Source organism: Gigantopelta aegis, chromosome 13 (assembly GCF_016097555.1).
Source record: "Gigantopelta aegis isolate Gae_Host chromosome 13, Gae_host_genome, whole genome shotgun sequence".
NCBI lineage: Eukaryota > Metazoa > Mollusca > Gastropoda > Neomphalida > Peltospiridae > Gigantopelta > Gigantopelta aegis.
In genome coordinates, this window is record NC_054711.1 from 30,956,666 (window position 1) to 30,961,665 (window position 5,000).

Genomic DNA, 5,000 nt, shown 5'->3' on the forward strand with positions numbered 1-5,000 from the left:
CTGTCTATCTGTCTGTGTGTGTGCGTGTGTCTGTCTGTCTGTCTGTATCTATCTGTCTATCTATATATCTAGCTATCTATCTATCTATCTATCCATCTATCCATCCATCCATCCATCCATCCACCCATCCATCCATCCATCCATCCACCCATCCATCCATCCATCCATCCATATATCCATCCATCCATCGATCTGTCTGTCTGTCTATCTATCTGATCTGTGTGTCTGAATGTCTGTCTGTTTTATCTAATTTATTTATTTCAAAAGGCAAATACCAAAGCATGTTCTCCTACCTCGAAATTAAAAAATAGCTAAATCGTAGACTTCTTTCAGCTTCTGACCAAACGACCTTCCGGCCCCCTCCCCCACAACAACCCCCACACCTGATATGAAAGCACTGTAAAAAAGGAGACGAATTGCATGCAAATTCCGTAATGGTAACGCATTCGTAATGTAACCGACATAACTATATAGTCTGATGTAACACGATCGCTATATTTAACGTGCGTTCCGCACATTCCATATTTTATGTTAGTCTTCCTCTGCTCCACTCAGAATGTGAATCTCAGAGTAATAAAATACTCTTACAACACGTAATTTGGTTTAATTCAGTAAACAATATGAATAGAATCAAATTATTTACCTGCAAATGACGTCAGTAAAGTATTGTCTCTAATAGGTGGTTTTGCTTTACAAAATGGACATCAGAAATAGTTGACATTTTTTTCCTGAAAAACTATACCTATATTTGTCTGTCTGCTGCTCGAATAAAGTTATTTTTGCAACATATGCAACCCATTTTTCATCCGTCTTAAAGTAACGAAGTATTTGACCTAGACCAACCCCCCTCCCCCCCCCCCCCCCAAAGTACACAACACCATACAAATCAGCGATTTGCCAAATTTAATTTGAGAATAGTATAGCCACATTTAATTTGTCCACGTCATGCTTTTCTCGAATGGGCTTGTTGGAGAGTTAGCTATGAATTGTATGTAACAAATTCAGTTTCAGTTCGCATTTGGTGATTTTTGAAAAACAATACTGGCTTATTAACGCAGCAGTTTTTATTTCGCTTCACATAAAAATAACATAAGTTTATAAACTGTTTAATTTTGAACGTAAAATATTACAAATTACAAATATCAAGAATTACATAAAATCAGTTAAAAAGTGAAAATATGCATTATTTCGAAATTGTCAATTTAAAGGGACATTCCCGAGTTTGCTGCATTGTAAGATGTTTCCCACTAATAAAATATTTCTACGATTAAACTTACATATTAAATATATTTTCCAGTTTAGAATATCAGTGTCTGTATATTCAATGTGTTTCTGGTCGTCTTAATATTTGTAAGAAGCCCAAACTGGATTTTGTCTTCAGATAATTTCGTACGTACGAAAAAATAATCTTTAGGAAATAAAATGAAATTTAACCTAGTACAAATATTAGAACGATCAGAAACACGTTTAGTATACAGCCACTAATATTTTATGCAGAAAAATATATTTGATATATAATTTCAGTCGTCAAAAAGTATCTATTAGTCGATAACATCTTTAAAATTGTAGCAAACTCAGGAATGTCCCTTTAAGAGATTTAATAATAATAAAAAAAAACATTGAAAAACTTTACTCACAGTGTTGGAGACTTAAAGCTAATGCATGTAAACTTCAGGTTGAGATTTTTCTCTCATTTTCATTTCTATTCTCTACTGGCTCTCTATGTGTCTTCAAATTCATATTCTATATTTGGTACTTTCCACACATTGCTCTGAAAATAGCTATTAAAGGCATACTGTCACGGATTTAAGGACCTTATTTCTAAAAAAAAAATGGATAATAACTAAAAACTATATTAATTGTTGCAAACCAAATCTAGTTATTGCACCACCTTAACTGAACCACGATGGAGTGGAATCTATGTCAACCCTCTCGGCTATTTTAGTTTTTGAATTATGGGCCATTGCCATAATTCAATTATTGTTACAAAATGTCATTAATAAATGGAGTATGGTGGTTATGAAGCTGGTTGAATAAAGTACATTTAGGGACAAATCAAATTATATTTGTTCAGGTAATACTTTGTTAGACCATTAAATAGGTCAGTGGTCTGTGACAATATGCCTTTAAAATTTAACTTGACTGCAGATGTACATTATAACAGGCACGGCGGAGGCAAGTAGACATGGGGGGTGGGGGGTGGGGGGGGGGGGGGGGGGGCTGACTGAGATCAAGGGCGCAAAGCAAAGTTTGTGGAGTGCTGGGGGTATACTTCCCCGTAACATTTTAAAAACTAGATGTCCTGAAATGCAACGTCCTGTATGCTACAAATAAAATTCATCTCTGCCTGAAGATTTACTACCAATAATAATTTTGATTCAGAATTATTAGGTGTGTGTGTGGGGGGGGGGGGGGTACAGACCTTCAGCCCCTCCACATCCACTGCTCCACCGTGCCTGTATATATGTGCATGTGCTTTTTAAAATTGATATTTTGAATATAGAATATTTTAAACAGTTAGATTACATATGAAGATTTTCTTCCAGTGACTTGCCACTTTTCGATGCAGATATAAAACTCGGCTATAACGAGTACGTACATTTGTACATGCTAGGGTTGACACTGGAAAGAATTGAGTTTTAGTCAATTTTCGGAAACCCGGATTATTACCCATATGGTTAAACATATCTTGATACGTCCCACTAGATACGTCCACTAGATACGTCTCACTAGATACGTCTCACTAGAACGTCATGTGAGACGGTAACACTCCGTGACGTCATCGATTGGCACACTACAACCCTTACAAGAATGTCAGCTAAACGAGTCGAGTGATATAAATTAACATCAACTATAGGTAACAAATAGGATATTAAACTCGCTACCATTTCGTATCATGTTTATGTTCTTCGTAAAATAATTTTGATTGTCATTCGCTAAAGCTCGTGCCAGATGAAAATTATTTCACCCGGGACATAAACATGATACGAAATGGAAGCTTGTTTAATATCCTATAAGTGAAATCATTTTCATTGTCCCACGCTAAAGCTCGTAACAACTGAAAATTATTTCACTCGGTTCATTAGCGAAGTACCGAATTCTGTAGCGTATGACTAACGTTGAATCCCAAAACCGCATATTGGACGATCAATAAAGATAATTTAACCCAACAGTAATATTCATAAACTAGGTTTTACTTATTAAGAAAAAAAGATGGGGTAATTAGTTTTAGTCAGTTAACAATATTTTGAAGTAATAATAATATATATATATACGTGTGTGTGTGTGTGTGTGTGTGTATGTGTGTGTTGTGTTGTATTGTATATATATATATATATATATATATATATATATATATATATATATATATATATATATATATATATAGGTTGCAGTTATGACTTAAACTAAACTAAAATAAATGTTTAAAAATTTACAACCTGAAAATATTCAAAAGGAAAAGTCATAAGGCACTTGCATTTTTCAAGATTTCTAGAATTTCTGTATATATATAAAACAAATGTTCCTCTTTATACAAATAAAGGTACATATATCTACATTAGCTTTAATATAAGCATATTAGAGTTACATACATTCTAACATACACATACTAAACATAAACATGCCAGTGACGAATCAAAGGGGGAGGGGGCATATTTTTTTTTACGTTGGAGAATCAGTAGAATCCCTTTGGGAACGTGTGTGGCATTTGACAACATGCCATTGATCCCCCCCCCCCCCCCCCCCCCCAATGGATTTTCTGGATCCGCCACTCTCCCAATCTGCCGTATTACTTTAAGGTGTATATTCTGTATTATATATTCTTATTGGTTTAACATTTCAGAAACGGTCTACTGATGTATGTTTTAACATTTATAATATATTTCACTACAGTCATCCACTCAACATACGGCATGCATTAAACAAAAATTATGGAGGCTTACATCTTAATGACAAAACTGTTATCATGATCAAACTTGGATCTCTACACAAGATAGAGTCGAAGTCGAAAGGGCAATTTGTATAAATATTTGATAAATTAATTTAAAAGTACATAATTAACTTAAAGAAAACATTGGACGTTTTTGTTTTGAAGGGACATTCCTGAGTTTGCTGCATTCTAAGATCTTTCCGACTAATAAAATATTTCTACGATTAAATTTACATATTAAATATATTTTCTTGTTTAGAATATCAGTGTCTGTATATTCAATATGTTTCTGGTCGTTTTAATATTTCTAAGGAGCCCAAATTGAATTATGTCTTCCAATAATGTCATACGTACGAAACAAAAATATTTTAGGAAATAAAATGAAATTTAGCCTATTACAAATATTTGAACGACCAGAAACACGTTTAATATACAGCCAATAATATTTTATGCAGAAAAATATATTTGATATGTAATTACAATCATTAAAAAGTCTCTGTTATTCAATAACATCTTAAAAATTGCAGCAAACTCAGGAATGTCCCTTTAAGATAATAGTCTTCTTGTTTTAAAAAATCCTGATGAAGATGAAATATTTCTCATTTTTATCTTACTGGTGTTAAAGGACATCCTGAGTTTGCTGCAATGTTTAAGATGTTATCGACTAACAGAGACTTTTTAAAGGGACATTCCTGAGTTTGCTGCAATGTTTAAGATGTTATCGACTAACAGAGACCTTTTAACGATTGTAATTACATATCAAATATTTTTTTCTGCTAAATATTTGTACTAGGTTAAATTTCATTTTATTTCCTAAAAAAAAAAACATTTTTTCGAACGTACGAAATTATTTGAAGACAAACTCCAGTTTGGGCTTCTTAAAAATATTAAGAAGACCAGAAATACATTGAATATACAGACACTGATATTCTAAACAAGAAAATATATTTAATATGTAAGTTTAATCGTAGAAATATTTATTAGTCGGAAACATCTTACAATGCAGCAAACTCAGGAATGTCCCTTTAAATAGTAATACACAGTGTAAAACTAATGCAATATCACAATA

General features: G+C 33.0%; 1 protein-coding gene across 2 annotated transcripts in view; it reads left to right on the top strand.

The window, feature by feature from the left end:
* Positions 1 to 5,000, top strand: part of LOC121387040 (protein Wnt-1-like) — a 49,510-nt gene that overhangs the window by 26,031 nt on the left and 18,479 nt on the right. The gene's annotated exons all lie outside the window — the stretch shown is intronic.